Source organism: Talpa occidentalis, unplaced genomic scaffold (assembly GCF_014898055.3).
Source record: "Talpa occidentalis isolate TD23 unplaced genomic scaffold, MPIMG_talOcc4v2.1 talOcc4.10, whole genome shotgun sequence".
In the NCBI taxonomy this organism is placed as follows: domain Eukaryota; kingdom Metazoa; phylum Chordata; class Mammalia; order Eulipotyphla; family Talpidae; genus Talpa; species Talpa occidentalis.
In genome coordinates this window covers 61,050,652-61,072,381 of record NW_023600993.1, presented here as the reverse complement: position 1 = coordinate 61,072,381, position 21,730 = coordinate 61,050,652, and the positions used below count along the sequence as shown (strand labels likewise).

The window sequence follows — 21,730 nt, the reverse complement described above, 5'->3', positions numbered from 1 at the left end:
CAGCACTTCACTCTTCATGTTTCACAGTGTCTTAAAAGTATTTGTTAGAATGTCATCAACCATTAAAAAACAAGTTAAACAAAAGGTACTGAAGCAGCTACACTGAAAATTAAAGGATGTGAAGAGATATTATGGGAGATGCAGAAAGATAACTGGAGGTGTGAAGACATTTATTAAACTGAAAACAACAAAAATGCCCAGAGTCTACACGAAGAAACCAGTGTGAGCATTTAGTCAACACCACAACAAAAGCAGTTTTGTTGCTCTTGCTCTAGCCTGGTTTGAGGTGCCGAAGTCCCTGATGAACCTCATTCCTTTCTTTTCATCTGAATTTTAAATGTGTGTGTGTGTGTGTGTGTGTGTGTGTATTGCTGATCCACAGAAACCCAACCTTTCTCAGACATGCATCACACATATACAAGAGCCTGCTTTGAGCAAATTAAAACCTTCAGTCTCAAGGTGGAACCTGGACCAATGATTCTCTTCCTGTAAGCCTCAAAGGCTGCGTCACTTGGTGTTTTTATATCTCGGATTTTCTCCCATGAAATAGAATAATTATACAGACATGGCTGAAGGTTTGGACACCAGACAGGGAGTGATGATAATGGGTGTGCAGGAAGGTCCCATGGCCAGAAGCAGGAGTGACAGTCCCCAAAACTGTCAGTCAGTCTCAGAAATAGCAAGGACTGATAGGGAACCAACAAGGGTCTTGGTTTGCTTTTTGTGAGCTGACTCCTCTAACATGACTCTCCTTTAGAATAAAGCAACAAAACCCAATACTTATTTTATACTGAAAATATTTCATAACGGCAAAGATTGGAGGAAGAAAAAAATACCACTAGACTAAACTTGCCATAAAATTCTGGGTTAACTGTGTCTCTATTATGCATATAAAGTACTAGGCTGACACTCAAAAGTACTAACATCATTTGTGACTAAACTCGGCATTAAAAATAGGAAAATCATTTTGTTTCAGTAAAATGTAAAAGACAAGTAGTACTTAGTACTAAAATGCCAGTACTTAGTACTTTCATACTTAGTACTAAAATGCCAGGTCTACCTGATGTTAAAGCAGTTTTCACCTGCTAGCCATGCCTCTCTCTCCATAATGTGCACTTGCTTTAAGTATCTGTGTGTGCAAATACTCGTGCAGTTTCTGTATCTGTTAATATGCACATAATTTGAGAGATAAATATAATACTTATGGCATGTAGTCAGTGTGTGTGTGTATATATATATACACATACATACATACATAGTGTATCAAATTTCAAAAGTTTACCATTTATATTGACAATATACTATTACACTAACTAAATGTGAAGCACACATATTCAAATCTACAAATAAAGGGGTAAAAAAATCCCCAAACCAAAGGACCACCATCCTCAAACTCTAAATCTCTGTACAAGTAACAAAGATGACAAAGCTGTAGACACGGCTGGATTTCAGACCCCTTTTCAAGTAAGTTCTCTATGATGTCAATTTTTCAGCAAGAGAAATGGCTGCAAAGACAGTCACAGTTTGCTCAGGACACTGGGCAAACTTGTCAAATGGTCGAGTATAACACACACTAACACACACACACTTACTTTATTTACAGATCTGTGGGCTTATCCTGTAAGACAATGATGGGCTATTATTGCTATGATGCTCCTACATTTCAGAGGATGTAGGTTTTCCAAGATGTAGCACTTTAATTAAAACACTGATGAATTAAATAAGCAAACATGGTGGAGTTTCTACAACTCCTGTCTTCAACTTTCACCAGAAAAGAGGAAGAAAACATGACCATTTAACCTAGTAAAATGTTTTTGGTCCTCAGCTCTTGTGGACTTCAGACTACGATGTGTATACTTTCCCAGATGAAAAAGGTATGAATGTGGATTTGTGGAAATTTGTGAACTAACATACATTATGACAAACCAGAATTATATAATGTTAAAACATGACATCACTATTTATATCTTTATGTACAAATTATTTTTTTAACATGTTCTGCATTTTCTATGATGTAAGGCGGTAACCTTCCTGTCATGGATATTCGTCAGTGTTTGAACCTTAAGCTGCATTCCAAATTATCTTATTTGTTACCGAAACGCTTCTGACACATTTAGTATAAATAATACTTAAATTGTTACTTGCAGAATCCCATATAAAAGGTGAGTCCAATTAACCTCATAAAACAAACATCTTCAAACAAAGAAATAAATTCAAGATGCTCCAATCATTTCCTTGAGGTTTCACTGTCCTCTCAAATCATAACCAAATAAGTGCAAATCATTTGAATTTCTATTGGAGATTCAATATTATAAACATGAAATATTTTCAACTTTTATACATTTCATCTCTTTTAACAGAAGTGAATTTGACTAGTGAGGAAATATGTCGTAAACACCAGTTTGTTTCTCCAAGTTTATAACAGTCACTCAAGGTTGAAATGGGCAGTGTGGAGAAGGGTGGGAAATTCTGAGCATGCACTCAGAGCTCAGAACAGTGCCTTGACATGCACTCTGGGTTGGTGGTCCCGACAGAGAGGAAACTGCCTTTGAAAGCTGTGCCTAATCAGACCCTATGGAACCCTTACACTTTCTGCTCTCTAGATGCCATATTCTGTGTTTGCAAATTAAAAGAAAAAAAAAAAAAGCACGTCTTCACGAGATTCTTTAGGAATCCTCAATGATCCTTGATGATTTTTAAAAACACGTTTCAAACACAGTCACAAATAACCGGATGCCTTATTATGAGGAGGTTTGTAACACCATAGTCAAAATTGCAGTCAGCAAAAGTACTACTAACTTCTCAAAAGCGGGATAATACCTGTTTTACAAAAAAGCAAGTTCAGGCTCGATGTAAGTATTTTACAGTGTAAGCAAAAAGTTCTCGCCTCAGAAATCAGAAAAGAAAAGCTCTTTATGCATGACTTTCTAAAGGCTGACTTCCGTGATCTCACTCTGTCAGTATATATCTATTTAAATATGACTGGGAGCAAGAATGTCCTCTACGGTGACAGCGCGGCGGCTCAGAAGTGTCCACTGCCCGCCCGGTCCTGCACCTGCACTCAGTCTCAAGGGAGCGAGGCTTTGACAAAAGTCAAGGCTCTCTTGGTTCCCAGCTAGGAAAAGCAGATCTGAGCGAAATCAGGAGATACACACCCTACTGCCTTGTCTTTTTTCCTTTCCTCTCGCGTATTTAATCCTCCAGCCACCCCAAGTTTTTCTATTGAAATTCAATTTGAAACACTCACGTGAATATGTGCGTCGCACTTTGGGGGCCAACACTGATCCTCGGGCACGAAGAGCAACCTCGGAACCGGGGCTCCCTCAGCTCTAACGGGCTCGCCCGGGTCGGACGCCTAACAGCAGCCCGGAGTCCCGCCCGGGCTCGGCAGCGCTCGGCGGGGGCCCGAGGACCGTGGCGCGGTCGCCGCCGGAGCGCGGGCCGCGCGGGCACTTGTTAGAGTGCCCTGCTAACTTGGCCGCCGAGCTCTTCCCAGCTTTCTTTCACAATGACTTCCTGAAGTTGCTCACTAGCATTGTTCCCCATTTCTCCGACGCGCTCCCCACCCCCCGCGGCTCCGACCCGGCTCTCGCGCTCGCGGCCAGTCGGCTGCCCAGCGAGCACAGCGCCGCCCACGGGCCGCGCACCTGGGACCCTCCGCGCCGCCGCCCCCGCGGACAGCGCCTCGCGCCGCCGGCCGCGAGCGCCCCTGTCGCCCGAGCGCGCCCCACGGCCCCGCGCGCCGCAAACTTTAGGGTCGCGCACACTGTGGGTCGCGGCTTCCTAGCCCGGCAGCCGCGCGCACGCCCCGCGCTCCCCCGACTCGCCGCTCGGGAGCACGGAGCCGGACGCGAGCGCGGAGCGGAGCGGGACCGGAGCCGGGCGGAGGCGGGACAGCGGTGTGGAGAGGAGTCGGCGGCCGAGCGGGACTCCGACGGGGCGCCGAGGACGGCGCGCCGCCCCGCAGCCGGGTGGCCGGCTCGGGAGACGCTGGCCCGACTGCAACTCCCGGGCCGCGCGCACAAACTTTTGCGCGGCGCCGGCCGGGCTCCAGCCCCCCGGGACCGCAGGGGCGGCGGCGGGCGCGGGCCGTACCTGCTGGCGCCGCCGCCGGGTGCAGCCCGCTCGCCCGCGCCGGGCCCGCTCGGCGCGCAGCCGCCACCCCCGCGCGCAGAGCCACCGGGCCCTCCCCTCGGAGCGGCGCTTCCTCATTCCAGCGCCGCATCGCGCCGCGGCCCCTCGCGCCGCGCGGCCACCGGTGCTCTGAGCCCGCGGGCCCGGCGGCCGCCTTGGCGGGGGCGCCGAGGGACCCGCGCTTAACCCCTCGGGGCCCGGCGCGAGCCACGCCGGCCGCCGCGCCCGGCCGCCCAGAGGCCAGGGGCGCCGCTTCGGACGCCCGCACGCTCGCCCCAGCGGGGCTGCTCTGGGGACTCGGGACAACGTGCAGCACTTTCCCGAGTGTCTGGGGGCGTCTCTGTCTGTCCAGCTCCACTTCCCTCGAACTGGGGGCACTCGGCTCCCGGGCTCTGGCTGCGACCCCAGGTTATGAGTGCCCACCCAAGGGGGGTGGGAAAAGTTGATCCTCCGCAAGTGAGGGGAACGTGCAATTCATTTTCCCAGACAACCAATGGAATACCTCTCGTCTCTTCCCTCCCACCTGCTCATGGCAGAAGTTAGGATCGCGCCTTCCATCTTGGCCTGTGTGCACACCCAAGTGTGAAAGCGCGGCAACAGGAGGAGGTGTCGCCGCAGGCAATCCCACAGCTCGGTTGGAAGGCTCTTTGCACCTCAGACCCTGCGCCCCCAAGCACAAGTGTCAGGTGCGGTGTTGTCTCGGTTAAAATCGGAATGCGGGCTCTGACAGTGCCCCTCTTCACACTTTATGAGAAATCCCATCATGCTGATTAGCCAGGCCCCACCCGAGAGGGAGCCAGGCAAGACTATTCAATTTGAGCAGAGGAATCATGAATGCAACAAATTTATCCCGCGCTTCCACAGGCAATCGAGGGACAGGGATGAAAGAGCCCTGGCCTCTGCCCTCAACACATGCAGAGGGCACATCAGGAATGTAGGCATAAAGGCAGGATTACCCTTGTGAGCAGGACGGAAAAGATCCCCAGCGCAGCTCAGTTCAGAGGAAGGTGGGAGAGAATGAGGCAGGGCAATGCAGGCAAGGGCTAGGCTCTTGGCTGTCGAGATGGCGGAAACAGCCTACAAAGGTAACAAGCAGGAAATGTTACTTTAAGACATTAAGAGAGTGTGGCCGGGAAAGTTAGCTACAAGGGCAAGTTTGTGGCCTGGTTGAGTTTGTTGCTATCCCTGGTGGGTGTCTCTTCTACCCAACATGAACCATAAACAGCATCTGCCCAGTTCTTCCTGGATCACATATATAAGACACCTACTATTCAAGTACTCTGTTGTGCTGAGCTGAACCTGTTAACGCCCTACTTAAAACCCAGAGGAGGCCGCACTTAAAATTAAGTTTCATTGGTTTAATTTCTAGTCCTTCCCTTACCTGTCTGACTTAGGTCAATTTACCAAACCTCCCTTAGCCTCATCTTCCTTTTCTGTTAAAAAAAAAGAAAAAGAGTCCTTATTAGGATTAAATGAAGCAGTAGACACCAGGTGCAAGACCCAAAGGGAGGTTAAAATGTTGTAGAGGGGTCACGGGACACTGCTAATTCTTAGATATTTGCAGTGTCCTGAGCCCCCAGATGCCTCTCCTTAAATGTACATTGTGGACCCAGGAGTACATCCAAAGACTCAGACTTGTTTATCTGGCCAAGGCAAATCTTCCTGAGTCAGAAGAGCACAAGGCTGAGAGCACCAGACAGTTTGGGCTATGTGATCTTGAGTGAAGTCCTCAACCCTGCAGAACCTCCATTTCCTCATCTACAAAATGGTGACAATAATATAAGCCACAAGACTGTGAATTATGTAGATCACGTATTCCTCGCTATATGACTAGCAGAGAGGAAGTCTCTATAAGTAATAACTATTGTTTATTGTTAACCCTGCTAACTAACCATTGTCCCCTTGAGACGGAGTAAGCGCAGTTAGGCTCCATATTTCACTCCCCCATTCCCAAAGGTGGAGCTGAAGGAACTCAGGTTGTAACTTGGGGTCTGTTGCTTTCAACCTGTGGGGCCATAGGGCACACTTAACAGTAAAAAACAATAAATGTACATCGAGGGGGGAAGAACATGCCAGGGGAAATTAAAACACATGATACTTTGTAAGAAAAGTATAGTTCTAAAGACACTTAGGTTTTTATTATCCATTCTCTATATGATAAATTATAACTAAGTTTATTCAGATAATAATTGCTACTATTCACTTTTTCTTTTGAGGTGATATTATAAAAAAATAAAGAACACATGTAGAATTAATTGCAGGCTACTTATTCAGAGCTTACTCCAGGAAAGGAGTCAGATACTGGTACTTTTGTTCTAACAGAGACCAGAGGGGTTTTAAAGGAAAGTGAATTTTATAAAATTAAAAGATAGTTGATGTGAGATGAGGCTGTTTTGCTTCTTATTAGCTATGTGAGTTTTGACAAGTTACTTAACCTCGCTGAGTTTCAGTTTGCCATCTGCAGAGCATACCTACTAATGTGTTGATAGAATTAGGTTACATTTAAATGAGACTATATTTATAATTACTATTATAATTATATTTTCTTCAATTAAAAATGTTTAACAGCAATGAGATGAGCATCCTTTATTCCCCCAGCAGTTGAGAGACAGCAATGATATTTTTAAATAACAAGAAAAAATTTTTGTAAAAAAAATTTCCATTCTCTGACTATAGTATTAAACAAATACAGAACTCATTTAGATCCTTTTGAAAGGGAACACGTGCATGAAGAGAAAGACCTTGAACTTGGATGAAACTTTTGTATTACAGATTCTACTTCTTTGGTTTCTTTTTCCATTTTCATTATCTCCTGCTTCTGCTTCTAGTGTTTTTGAAAACTGGTGGTTGCTGGCTTAGGGCACAGCCCTTGACTATTTTTTCCTGGATCTCAACCTTGATTTTGGCTTTTTAAAGGAGAGAACCTGGCTCTCACCAACTTCTGGAAGTAAAGGAACAGGGCACAGAGTTGGGGCAGGGGACTGATGGAAGCCTGGATGCAGTTCTGGCATTAGGGCTGGGTGAGGTATACCTGATGAACCCCAGGGGGAACTGCCTTTTCTCAGGAGTCATTGAGGTTCCTGGTTCGGAAGCCCACAGAAATTCAGAACTCTGTTGATCATTCTGCCTATAGATTTTAAATCAAGGATGGTTGCAACTAACAACCAGATTCTTCCCACATCACAATAATACCTTTAGTAACTGTAAGAAGAGTGCATTTAGATTCTCCAAAGCTATGACTTTTTTTTTTTAAAGCAAAATCATTTGGTTAAAAGAGATCAAAAAATAAATTGAGTCAGAAATCATGATTTGGAGAAGATAGATTTACCCAAACAGCTTTCTGAGGAAAATTTTTTGGAATGTTTTGGATTGAATAAAGGAAAAGTAGGTACTGATTTAACATGAACAGATTAGAAGAAAAAGCAAGGTTCTTCCTCCAATAACTCCACTATGTAGGAATTGGAATGGAATGCTCTGGAGGGGTAAAAATTAGTGATGTGTGTTTATTAACTTATTCAACAGCATGTATTCATTGAGAGTCAAAAATTGCAGGTGGAGTTTGAGAGCTATGTAGTCCAAATAAATCACAAAACGTGGTCTTAACCCTCATGGGGCTCCTCATGTAGTAAAGTGGAGACCATTGGTTTTGGTGCAAAACATGTCACAGCAATTCAGACACAAAGCTTGTGGGACTCAGGAGGAAGCTGGATGGGTTCTCAAAGTGGGGAAAGGCTTTGTGGATATACTAAGGGAAGAGGGGAGGGAAAACATAGAAGTAGTAAAAGAAAATGCTTATATCTCCACAAAGGTGGTGGTGGCATTTAAAAAGAACTTTTGCTTTATCATAATTAGTTTTTTTTCCCTGATCCCTTTTTGGATCCTCTACATTCCTGAATAAAGTAAAAATCAAAATCAACAGACAACTATAAACCAGAGACATATTGTGTGTGGGGGGGGGAGGGAGTAGGATCAAAACAAGGGTTGGGAGAGCACAAGGGACCACGGTGATAGTTTACAGGTGAATAGGTGGTGGGAATTTTACAGGGATTATAACCAAGATGAAAATGCATGTAATATATATATATATATATATAATTAAAAATAAAAAATGCTTGTAAGTTTTAATCTAAAAAAATAAAATAAAAAGAACTTTTGCAAAAGAGAGAATTAACCAAAGACTGACAGCAATATTCTAAGAACCACACCTATTGCTCCCAATCCTGTGAAGGACAGTTACAGATATTATTTCCATATAAAGATACAACCAGGCCAGCACGCTGCTGTCCCAAAGTCACATGGGACACTAAAACTTAGAGAGACTCTTTGGTTTTGGTCCCAGCTCGCAGATTAAATGTTGAACTCTGAAACAAGCTATGTGGTTTTGGTAGCTTGGCAAGTTACTAGGCTTGTCTGTCACTTAGTTTCATTTCTGTAAAATGGGAATGCCAGTGAGAGCAAAGCAGCAGCAGTAATAACAACAATGCTTTCCTCAGAATGGCCATGGTCTGATTGAATTAGTGTACATTAAGCATACTCAGAGAGCTCTCTGGCAGATACTACACATTGAATAAGTGTTGGATATTTTGAAGTATCCTGTTTCTAGGTGGTTGGCCTGGGATTAATCTCGTTAGTTCTTTCAGCTCTGCCCCCTTCCTATGTCATGTTTTCCAGGAGACAACTGAGAGCCTTTCAACACTAATTCCTATAGGACACCTTTCTCTAATTGGTGGAAAGCCTTTTCTTTCCATTTTTTATTTCCCCTGAGGCCAAATTTCTGACTTCGGGAACAGTAGTGTTAGTTAAGTGATCAGGAGGGTATTTCCAGGAAAGTTGTAGGTTTATCCAATCTGTATAATACATAGAAATGCAGTCTAGTGATTTTTGTATTGTTTTGGCAACTTTCTGTTCTCTTTGTTAATAAATTTTTCCTTTCTACTCTTCAAAGGACCTGGGAAAGTTTTGGAGTGCATTGTTGGGCTGTGAGACTACAGTGAAAAATGTCCTAAAAATTGTAGCATCTCTTCCAGTCTGATGGTCACTGTAGGAATATAGTGATAGCCTCTCTTCTTCACGTTCTCAATCCTACTTCATGGAACTGGTGTAAAAATTGAACGAGAGAATGATTACAAATCATCTGTTGTAACATCTGGTAATTGCCTGGGGTAGCTGGTAATCACATCTTCTTTTCACCTGATTTGAGGAGTTCACAAAGATTTTTAGATGGTGATAGATGCAGAAAGCAGCTAAGAAGTCAAAGGGCCTGAGATGTTCATAGATTCATAATTTGAACTACTCTTGACTAAGTTGCAAATAGATCATGTATTTATATTAGAAGAGCTGGGAAGGATGATTCCAAAGTGGTTGGTGCAAGGTCTAGCTACTTCTAGATGTGAGTGAACATTCATCTAGTACTTTGAAATTTACAAAAACTTCCACTAACATTTCATTTCAATCTGATGCTAGAGCTCTCCAGCGGTGGCCCTGGATGTGTTTTCAGTGTTGTGGCTATACTGACATCTGTAACTCAAATCTTCTGAAAACAATACTTCTTACTTCCTCAATACTTATGGGAGGAGTTCTTTTTTTTTTTTTTTTCCATTTGTCTTTCTTCTGATTTATTTTACTTTGCACAATCCCCTCAAGGTCCATCCATGTTGTTGCAATTGGGAACATTTCATCTATTTTTTATGGTTGTGTTGTATTCCATTGTCTGTCTATTATTCTTTAATTTTTTTTTCCTAATTGAAATCTAGTCCCCAAACTAAATCTTGACTTTCTCCTCAAGTCGGCTTCATCAAACCCCTCTTCATCTCATCAAATAGCAACTGGAAATTGCCGAGGCCAAAACTTTGGAGATATTTTAGATGCTTATTTTGTTTCTACCCAAATGCATCAGGATCTCCATAATTCAGCTTTCTCTTATCTCTACTCCTATAAAGACACTCACCTAAACTACCACCCCATTTCATCTTCAACTTTCAGGGTTGCCAAATTTCCCACTTCTTTCCTCATCTCTCACAGTTTTCAGGTGGAGTCAGCTGGATAAAATCTAAGTCAGATTGTGTGCTTCTTTGCTGGAGGGTCTTCCAGTTCTCTCCAGATAAGAGATAAGAGTCTTCACCACTCTCCTGATGACTCTTGCCTGACTTTTTCCCAGTTACTCCCTCTTGGTTACCTGTCTCCAGCCACATTGCTCTACTTTGCTGTTCCTCAAGCTCTTTGGAGTGGCAGGCTGCCCTTACTTTTCCCTGAATTCCTGCCTGCCTGCCCCTTGCCTGCATCAAGTCTGCTCAAATGTCATCTTGACTCTGAGACTGTTACTGTCTGTTCTCTGTAAAGTGCAACTCTCCTACTCCTACCCAAGCACCCCCCACCTTTCTCCCTTTCTGTACATTTTCCACAGCTCTATCATCGTCTAATGTATTGTATAACTATCATTTATTTTGTTTACTCTCCATGAAGAGAGAAAGTTCTTTTTGTCTATTTGGTTTCCTCAGTGTCTGGAACAATGACAAGGACACTCAATAGATTTCCATTTATTGGTATTGCTTTTGCACTATTTACCTGACTTTTCTTAGTTGGGAAAAACAACTTTATTTAAATCATATGACAAAGAGTTGACATATTTGGTTTTCCATCTACATAGGAACGGTTTCCTTAACCTTAGACCTAGAAGGGAGCTACCTTCCTTTTCTGCCCTCAGTCAATCTGGAGCCAAGTTCATGTATATTCCATTGTTTCTTCTTCACCTATTTGATGCTCTCTTAGCAATGATAACTTCAGCATGGAACTTTCTATGTTCTTTCCTTCTTGGGTCCATGGAATTAATGATTTAGTTCACACAGTCCAGTAGTTAATTGCTTATTATTTACTAATAATATTCTTATTACTTGCAGATCCATTTTTTCTAATAAAAAAACAACTAATTTTCTATAATATACATCTCAGAAGTTAGCAACTTTAATTCCACCTCAGAGCTCAAATACACAATTTACTTTAGCTTAAACAATTTTTGCAATTAAATGGAAGGATTGACTTCCCATTATAATAGGCCTTTCTTTTATATGATTATACCTCATAAACACTTTCTGCCAAATAACATGCTTCCAATTCATTGTTTTTAATGACCCTGCATTTTGGGAGAAGGGATAATGTCTTGATTTATAGGTGAAAAAAAAGGCTACGATTGAAAAGAGAAGCTTCAGAGTCAAGATCCCATTCTTTGGTGCCAGTTGAGAAAGGGGATATGCATATATTTATAAGAGAATTGATGACAGTCAGGGACACTCTCCATGACTATTAAAAGATGACAAGTCAAGTAACTAACCTGAGGGAAGAAGAGCCAAGATATTTGACTCCATTGTTTAAGCTGCAGATTGCAGATGTGCATCTATTGATCTTTTAATCATTATAATAGATTAATTGAAACTGCATGCTAATTTAATTACTTAATTATTACATTACTATTTGTGAAGCAGAAGTCAGTTGTATCTTGCCCTTACTCCTCCAGCCTGTGAAGAGCCTTTTTTTCACTTTCGAGGGCAGCTTTTGGCCCCTTGGATTCCAAAGCCATTAAGCCAGTAAGACAGAGTGTTGCACCAAGTGATTGATGCCTCTAAGCTGGACTACCCGATGTAGCAGTGTTCTCAGAGCAAATCCAAGTGCAGCGGTCGATAATCATACATTTATCAGTTGCCACTCCGCTACAACAGTGCTTCAGTAATCATCACCAAAGACTCTGGACCAACTCTCCCAGCACATATTTCTTGTCCATTCCTGGATCTCCTGTTGATTTCAGCAAGAGCTCCAGGCGCCCCGTGCAGCAGTGTAGGGCATGTGTAGTACTCAATGATTTATATTTGCATGACTTTTGAGCTCATCAGCAAATAATGCTCATTAATCTTCTCTCCAGGAAATTGGACCACATTATTGTTCTGATTTTGTGGATGAGGAAACTGAGGTAAAGGGGCCTCTAAAGTGAGGAGATTGAAAAGAGAATTACAGCTGCTTCTTGGTAACTCAGAAGTAATGTTTGGCATCTGACCTGCTAACAAGTAGCACTGAGCATTCTGATTACTCAGTAGAAATGGTATTTTATGGAGACTCTCATGCAGGTAAAATACGCTGCCACTCCAGTGTGATAATTCTATCTTGCGTTGTGAGTTTTTGGTGGTGTTGTCATTAAGGCCTGGCAAGCCAATTGATGTAGAAAGGCAAATGGGACTGATTTATAGTAGTGGCTATGGTCACTGGAATTACCAAATTTAGCCTCCATAGCCAACAGTACATATAGAAGAATGTACTGTATGTCTTGCATCTTTGCTTCTTCCAGGATAGGTTTGCACTAGAATCATTTCCTAGGTATAATAAATTTAGGAGCCTCCCACAGTGGAACTGACAGCAAAGGCAAAAACTGTCAACCCACCTCCCCCCCTGTGATGGAAAACTTCTCAAGGTTTTCCCAGCAGTGCATTAGGCAGCTCTGTAAGAACCCACTGTTGTGCGCGTTTTGAGACTTCATGTCTTCCATTAACCAATTCTAAGACAGAAGACCAGTGTCTTTATTTCCCATGTTGTTGAAGTACTTTACATAGACTTTAACCCAGTTGCTAAATTGCTTGAATTTGTTAAATGTACAAAAGGGCCTACTCCCCGTTGATGGAGTAAAAGTAGATGTTTGATTAAGTAGATAGCTAGATGTGCTTTTTTCTCCCCATCTGGATGTGTTAAGGGGGTATGTTTGAAACTTAGCACTCAGTTCATGCCTTTCATGAGGGGAGGGAAGAGGGTATTTAACAAGGTTAATAATGACAGAAAGAGGAATTGACACCACAAAAGAAAAAGAATCATTCTAGCATTTCATGACAGTTCAAAGACAGATGTCGTTGGCTAAGTGAGAATCTCGTAGACATGGGGGTAATATACACCTTATATGCATATGGATTAGTGAAAGCAGACTGTCAAATTGGTGAATGTAAGATTGTCAAATATGAGACATAGCTGCAGAAAACCCAGAGAACTACTTACTATTTATTTTTTCTCTTAAAGACCTAATCCTGCTGTCTTTTCACAGACAAAAGGCCAAGTACTTTAAGGACTGAGGCAGGTCAAGGGTAGGATAGGTTTGAAGCTTTGTATTGGGGCCTCTTGAGGATACCAAGGTTAACAATCTATTCTCTTTTGAAATATATTCTTCATCTTAATCATATACATTTCTTTCCCTTTTGTTTCAGTAGACTCTAGTTCAACCAACAAGGCCATATCTAATTCCAGTTTCCTGATGTCCATGATAAGGGATTCTGGGATAGCAATTGATAAGACCCCAGATTGAACAAGTTATATTGAAATTAGTTTGTTAATAACAGTTAACACTACTGAAGTGATTTTAGTCTCTGCCATAACATGAGTTGCTTTAAAGAGGCATTACCAGCCTTCTAAACTTCCGTAGAGATTGGATAGATGAAGAATTTCTCTTACCAGTGAATGATTTGGTTTAGTTGTAGATGGAGAATGTCACTAGTAAGATGAACAAGGCCTGATTTTAGTCTTGTTTCTCTCTCCAATCTTGGGCAAGCCATTAAGTTCACAGTCCTAAGCTTTGGGCACTTCATTCATCAAATGATAGTGATTGACAAGATGATATCTTGAACTGGTGTTCCATGGCTTGATTTGGGCTTTGGCAATGCACTTCTATTGGCTGGCATGGAAATGAGAAGAGCTCTGCTCAGTTGCAGATAGACTCTGCTGATGCTTGCCCCATTGTCTCAAAGTCCATCCTACCTCTCCTTTCAATAGCATTCCATGCTAGAATCCCAAGCATCAGGGATAACCTATTTTTAAAAAAAGCGTCAAACTTATAAACCCTCTAACATACACATGCACAACCACTAATATGTCACTTGCTAACTTACAATTGCCAAATGGATGGTTTGACTTGAGTACTGTGTGAGTAAGAGTCAAGAAGTTAAGAGGTCTCCCAATGTTAAGTGTAGTAAAACAGATTTGCACTAGAGATAAAGATCCAGCTGCCTTTTGTCTGTGTATTGCCTTCACAAAGAAGTTAGATATTTCATGCTACTAGTAGAATTTTCTTCAGAAAGCCCTTCTGAGTAAGAGAAGAAAGACACCTGGTGAAGATCAGAGCTCCCAGGAAACACTATTGCTGTATAAGCATGGGGAGGATTTCAGGAAGATGAGATAATATAGGACTAAAATAAATATATTGATCTGGGGGAAATCCTGAACTCTGCTGTGATTTAGGCAGTCATGGTGAGTGGGAAATGCTTTGGGGAAAACCCAAAACTTCCCCAAATGCCTATGTAAATGCCTACAACATGGAAAATTAGTAGGAAGAGCTGAGATTTCAACAATACTATCACTGAAATTGGAAATACTGAATTGCAACCAAAAAGAGGCAGTGAAATAGGAATCACAACTGCCCTTAGATTCAAAGGCCTACAATCTTCTAGTGCTTAGAAAGGAAAAGGTGGTAAACATTTATAGAACATCTGAGTGAAGCAAAAGTCCTTTATAGAAAAGAGAATCTGATAAAAATTACCGAGATGTGATTTATGCAAAGTAAATAGATTACAATTATATCTGGTTTAGTAGGCATAATAATGTAAGGAAAATGATCTGGGGAAATTTTGAAATGTTATACAGAGGGGTTTGGCAAGGTAGTTAAAGTGTTCTTAGTATTAAAGGTGGATAAATTTGGAAAATGGCATTTAGTTATTTATCAAAATGTGTTATTAGAGATGAATATTGATATTTTCATAAGTAAAATTAGCTTGACCTTAAAATAGTCCAAGCAATAAATGCAATAAAGTAAGAGAATAGTTAAAAAATGGAATAGGTTGGTAATGTCATTGATAATTGGTGATGTTGGGTGATGGTTACATGGGGAATCATGATTATCTCTATTTTACATATATTTGACATTTTCTGTGATAGGTTTTTTTAGAATGAAAGAAAAAAAGATGAGAAGACCATTGTTTCAATACAAATTATATTTAGAGATGTGTGTAATGAGCATTTACTAATATATAAAGAGCTCTTACAAATTAATAAAAAATAACAAGAACTAACTCAATTGGTAAAGGACCTAATTATACAATTTAAAAAAGAAATAACAGGATCACTGGATGTGAGAAAAATTAAGCTTTAGTAGAGGTAAAAACTGAAAATTAACATAAATTGTGAGATATAACACCTCAGAGATTGCTCTTAAATGGCTTGAAACTGGCTCATTGGTGACATTTATAGGACAGATACAAAATTATTCATAGTTGTTAATATGAATCAAAATATGAAATGTATAAAACATTTTACTTTTTACTTCAAACTGCTGCTTAAAAAATAAGGGCATGTATATATTTAACATCATTCATTAGAATGAGGCTATTAGAAATCATATTTCAAAATGAATTAAATGCTCATGGTAAGATAAAATAATTTTTTACATGCCCATATAATTAAGTTTGAAGCTGTCAATGTAGATGATATGTGCCTATTTTCTGAGACAAAAGTATATCCACTGTGCCTAGTTCAGTGAAAATGCAAGCTATAGGATAATTTTAAGCATATTATAGGTATTTCATTAAATATCTAGAATGCTATTCATTAAAATGTAAACATTACTTGTAGGTGAAAAATTGTTGAGTGATTTCTGCTTTCTTCTTGATAATTTTCTATGTTCTTTGTACGAAGCTAACATTTATTAACAATACTTAATATTATCAATAAAGTTATATACATTTTAAAATTATAATTGAGATAACTCAATTTATGTGTTTCATGAAATTAAAAAAGTGCTAACGGAGCCTGAGTTGGGTAAAATTGTGTTAGAAACTATCATATGACAATTGATTCATTATTATTATTTTTTTAAAGATTTATTTGTTTATTTTATTTATTTGTTTATTTATACAGTCAGAAGGGCGGGAGGGTGAGAGAATTCACCAGAGCCAGAGCAGGGAACAGAACAGGCAGAAGGACCAAAGTACACTGCTGAGGGGAGCAGCGGGTGGCAGGAGTGGTCTGTGTGCCATGTGGGACCCTTGCGGGAGGCTGATCAAACTGGTGCTGCAGAGGCTGCAGGCAGCTTTGCAACCCAGCGCTCAACTGCTGCGCCACCCAGGAGACCCCCAATTGATTCATTCTTAAAGGTAAAGTATACAATAAGCAAAAACCATTTTGAAAGTCTAATAGATGAATGATACAAGAGTATTAGATACAGACATTTTGATAGCCTAATTTTTGAATTTATGGGGAAGTGAAAAACTGAGTTATTGCATAATGGTAATAAAATCCAGGCTTATGGAAGGCCTCCCTGGTGTTCTAAGGGGTTGAGACGCAGCCTATGGGGCTGTCTACAGCTACTGTGCCATGAGTTCAATCCCTGGCTGGCCCAGGAGCTGACCCACATGGCACAGCAGGCCTCTCTCCCACTGCTCCCCTCAGCAGTGTATTTCAGTAATCTGCCTGCTCTGTTCCCACCCTGTCTCTGGTGAATCCTCTCCCCACCCCCCCACTTTCCCCCCACGGCCCCCCTTCTTTGCCCCCAACCCACCTCTGGCCTGTCCCCCAGTTCTTGTATACATAAATAAATAAATATTTTAAAAAATAATCCAGGCCTATGGAGTTTAGAAAGACACATTTCCAAAAGCATTTGTGATGAGTCAATCATATATCTTGAACTACAAGATTTAATATACAACTGTGGAGGCAAATTAACTGGGTAAGAAAAAAAAAGAAAAGTAGCTGTACTCCTTAGACTACTATAGCAAAATCTTTTTAAAAAGGCTTTGATGCAAGTAAGTCATTTCATTCCCTGCTCCCATAGAAAACCTTAAAACACAGAAAAATTTTATTTTTATACAGTTGAAGCACTTGTTTCTGAAATAAAATTGACAAGTGAAATAAACTCAAAGAAAGCTTCTGAAAGATTTATTCCTTTATTTTATTATGGTAATGTCCCCATAACATAAAACTTACATTATAAAAATTCAGTGGTATTAAGTACATTCACAGTTTTGTGCAACCGTCACTACTATTTATTTCCAGAACTATTTCATATCCCAACAGAAACCCCTTCGCCTTTAAGCAGTCACTTCCCTTCACTCCTCCCTATAACATTAGCAGCTACTAATGGGCCTCCCCTGGTGGCACAGCCAATTGAGCACTGCTGCACTGTGACACCGTCCACAGCCTCTGCAGCACAGCACTCAACCACCTGCACAACAAAGGGAGGCCTCTGCAGTGCAGGTTCAAGTCCCTGCTGGCCAGGGAGAAACCCACATGACGCAGCAGACCTCTCCTGTCTCACCCTCTGCTCCCCTCAGCAGTGTATTTCAGTAGATCTGCCTGTTCTGTTCCCTGCTCTGTCTCTGGTGAATCCTCTCATGCTCCCGCACATCTGACCTGTACCCCGGTTTTTATATGCATGAATAAATAAATCTTTAAAAAAATTCTTAAAAAAAATAGCAGCTAGTAATTTGCTTTCTATCTCCATTGATTTGCCTTTTCTAAATGTTTCATGTAAATAGAATTAGAAACACATAGCCTTTTGTGTCTGCTTTCTTTCACTTAGCACAGTGTTTTTGACCATAAAGTTCATCCAGGTTGTATCAGTATTTCATTCCTTTTTAAAACTGAACAATATTCTTTTGAATGGAGATTTTGCTTATTTCTTCATATATTAATGAGTATATAGGTTGTTTCTATCTTTCAGTTAATATGAGTAGAACAACTATGAACATTGTGTACAAGTTTTTGTTTGAATAAATGTTTTGAATTGGTATTTTGGGTGTACTGTAGTCCTATTTTGTCTTCTATTTTACTTTCCTTATTTCTGTTTTCACAGTGAATCTTGATCTGAAAATATTTTGAGAGGGAGAGTGGATGGAAGTGGGGGAAGTATGGAAGGGAGAGAGAACATCCACATACTTTTTATTATTACATATATTGTTATAATCATTCTATTTTATTATTAATTATTTTGTTAATGTCCTACTGTGCTTATTTCTAAATTGAACTTTATCATAAGCGTATTATGTATAGGAAAAACATAGTATATGTAGAGTTCAGTAATTCACTTTCAGGAAGCCACTGTAGGTCATGGAATATTTCCCCTGCAGAAAAGTGGGGGAAACTACTGCATATTTTCATGTTTAACTTATTTAGGAACTGCTAAACAAATTTCCAAAGCAATAGCATCACTTTAAATTCTACCAGCAATCTATAACTGTTTCAATTTCTCCACATCTTCACTAATACTCAATATTTTCCATTTTTTTAGATAGTGGTCTAGTGACTAATGAATAATATCTCTTATTGTTACTATATTTTGCATTTTCCTGATGATTAGTGATGCTTCCTATCTTTTCATATGCTTCTTGGCTATTTGTACATCTTTCTGGAAGAAATGTCTGTTTAAATTCTTGGCTTATTTTTAAATTTGGCTTGTGTCTCTTTGCTGTTGAGTTGTACTTTTTATTAATAGTGTCAATATATATGAGACTTTATGCATTCTAGTTTCCAGAATCATATAACACACAGTTTTCAAATATTTTGATTCTGTGGGTTGTCTTTTCATTCTTTTGGTAGTGTTATTGGCATACAAAAGCTTTTACTTAAAATTAAAATCAAATCAGATAAAAATGTCTTATCTATTATGTCTTTTGTTGATTGTGTATTTGTTGTTTTTGCCATATCATAATGTCATTTTCACTGCATTTTGAGATATTGACATTTATAGATAAGAGGAATACTAGTGTATTTTATAATCTATGAGTATTAAAGTTGCTTTCTTTCCCCTAAAGATTTCATAAAGAAATGTCTGCTTCTATTTTCTTTTTTTTTTTTTTAATGTATGCTCCCCACCTTTTTGATGAAATTGGAAACTTAGTGTAAAATTAGGAAATTGGGAAATTTTCTTGGGTTTTATTTGATTTGTTTAAAAGACATAACCTAAAGCCAGAGACTTCTATATTGGGAAGATGAAACTTATGTTAGAGTTGGAAAGAAAGTGACTAAGAAATACTTTTGAAACTGAAAGATGATTTTATTAAGTGCAACTAGATCTAATGAATTGTATTTTCTGATTCTTAAGAAATTAGATGAGATTTTGTGAAGATACAGACTGAGCAGTTATAGGCACTTACCAGCATCAAGCAGAAGTAAGATTCTCCACTTGGATCCCTGTAGGAGGAGATTCAGAATTGAATCTCTTCTCCAACCAGCCATTCCCTCCCCACTGCCTGCTTCCAAACCACTTGACATACATAAGTTAGTGGAATTTTGCTTATGGTAGAAAGATGAAGACATTTTAGACACAATGATGTAACTTGGTGTGTACTACAACAAACTTACAGTGATTTTTTTTGATCTTCATCTACAGAGGCACAAAACATCAGATAGCTTGATTTAAGTGGTGACTGCCATGTCTCCACTGTACAGTAAATATGTCTATTTATGTTCCTGACATGGTCAGAATGAGTAATAACTGTTCTGTCAAGTCAAGTATCTCTATCTATTCAGTTCCTTTCCACTCCAGTTTTTGAGCTTTGTGAGGAAACTTATCATCAAAGACAATGGCCAACAAAGTTATCAGTAAGACAGATCCATGTTCAATGGGAATCTCTGTACTCTTAAGGACAAGAATCTGATATGGACACGATCTTCTCAAAATACCGCAAAATCATGAATTGTTGTGTTCGTAAGGATTTTACCTTCGTTCAGTATATGTGAATGAGAGAAATCCCTGACTGCTGTGGCATGAGAGGATGGCAATGACTGCTGGTCAGGTTTTAGATATTAATCTGGCTGCAGAGCCAAAAGGGAACTAAGGAAAGGCAGGTATGAAATGGTCTACAGTGGAGATGTACAATTTCTCTTTTGACTTGGCCTTTTAACTGGATTATATGACAGGATGTGCAGTTACATAGCATGTGTTCCTCTTATTGCTCTGGTTGTAGTGCCTTTCGAATGCCAGAACACACCTCAAAAATTGTCAAAAGTGGCTTCAGTTCTTAGAGTGAACAGTGAGGATCTTATTCCAAGTCTGGAAAGTTGAAAGATGACCTTCAGGGCATTAAGAACTAATTGACCCTGATAAAATAAAAAGTGGATTATCTATTAGGAAAAAAAATGAGGACCTCCCCGGTGGCGCAGCGGTTGAGCGCTGGGTTGCGAAGCTGCCTGCAGCCTCTGCAGCGCTGGGTGGATCCCCAGCTGCCAGGCGAGGGTCTCACATGGCACGCAGGCCTCTCCTGCCGCCTGCTGCTCCCCTCAGCAGTGTACTTCGTCACTCTGCCTGTTCTACTCTCCACTCTGGCTCTGGTGAATTTTCTCACCTTCCCATGCTTCTGACTGTACCCAGTGCTTGTGTAAATAAATAAATCTTAAAAAAGAAAGGAACAGAGCAAACAAGGACAGGGAAGAGCACAGCAGTTGATCCCTGAGGAAAGATGTGACTAATGTGAAGATGGAATCTGAAGAGGGTGCAGATGACTCTGGTGAGAAGGGGGACCTACTGGATAATGATTATAATGAAGATGGGATGGGAAAACCAGCTAGAGTGGATCAAGGATGGTGAAAAGGTGGCTGAGGGAGAGGATGACAGAGAGAGCACCAATGGTAAGAATGATCCTTATGTATTCACTGGGTTTCAGAATTTTTGTCCTACTATTTCTTTACTTAGGTGAGTGTTTGAGCTCAAAATTTTCACCAGCATCTCATTCTTACTCTCTCCATGCTCTCTGTGTTCCCTACCATGTCCATCCCACACTCATTAATTGCCATGGCTCTGTGCCTAGCCCAGATTTCACCTCCTTTGATGGTTTTAGTAGTTATGTTGTCTTACCCTGTATTTGTGCTTTTAATTTGGTACATCTTTATGATTTAACAATAAAAAGGATCTACAGTTTTTTAAAAAGAAATTAGAGGGGGTTGCTTACTCATTGAAACAAAGAAATAAAAGGAATTGATCTGATTCCAAAAATGAAAATGAGATTAAGTAACGGTATAATTCATTGACTAGAAGAAGAGCAATGAACTGGATTACTAGTGACAAGACAAATACTTGAGCTCATTTTTCTTTTATTTTTATAAAATGGGGATATACTTTTAGTTTTGGGATAAATGTAATCTAATCTAAAAACTAACAAGGAAGCATTGCAATAATTTCACACAGAAACATCCTTAGATAGTTTTCTGGTAGAAACCTCCTTACCAAGAAAATAAAAGGCATAGAAGTATAGACACCTTACCAACAAAGTGATACATATGAAAAATAAAAAAAAAATAAGCATATGAAACTCAACTTCATAAGTCATTAAGAACTTAAAATTTAGAACAGCAATGAAATACCATGACAGAATAAGCAAAATCCAAAATATTGACAACATCAAATGCTCTGGTTGGGAGTGGCAGGGACTCTAATTCTTTGCTGGTGGGGATGCTGGTGGGATTCTAATTCTTTGCTGGTGGGGACTCTAATTCTGTGCTGGTGGAAAATCACTGCAGTCAGTTTGGAAAACAGTTTGGAAGTTTCTTGCAAAAAGGCACATAGTTTTATTGTATGATCCACCTCTTG

General features: G+C 40.3%; 1 protein-coding gene and 2 pseudogenes across 6 annotated transcripts in view; 2 read left to right on the top strand and 1 right to left on the bottom strand.

Moving 5' to 3' along the window:
* IKZF1 (IKAROS family zinc finger 1) overlaps positions 1-3,366 on the bottom strand; it is a 99,596-nt gene extending 96,230 nt beyond the window's left edge. For all 6 annotated transcript variants that reach the window (XM_054695822.1, XM_054695828.1, XM_037493358.2 and 3 more), the window contains exon 1: positions 3,248-3,366. The gene's annotated coding sequence lies outside the window, so the exon portion shown is untranslated. The remainder of the gene's footprint in view (positions 1-3,247) is intronic.
* A 1,831-nt stretch (positions 3,367-5,197) lies between these two features.
* Positions 5,198-20,268, top strand: LOC119237630 (heterogeneous nuclear ribonucleoprotein C-like; annotated as a pseudogene).
* A 352-nt stretch (positions 20,269-20,620) lies between these two features.
* The window catches only part of LOC119237629 (cofilin-1-like), a 49,650-nt pseudogene continuing 48,540 nt past the window's right edge, over positions 20,621-21,730 (top strand).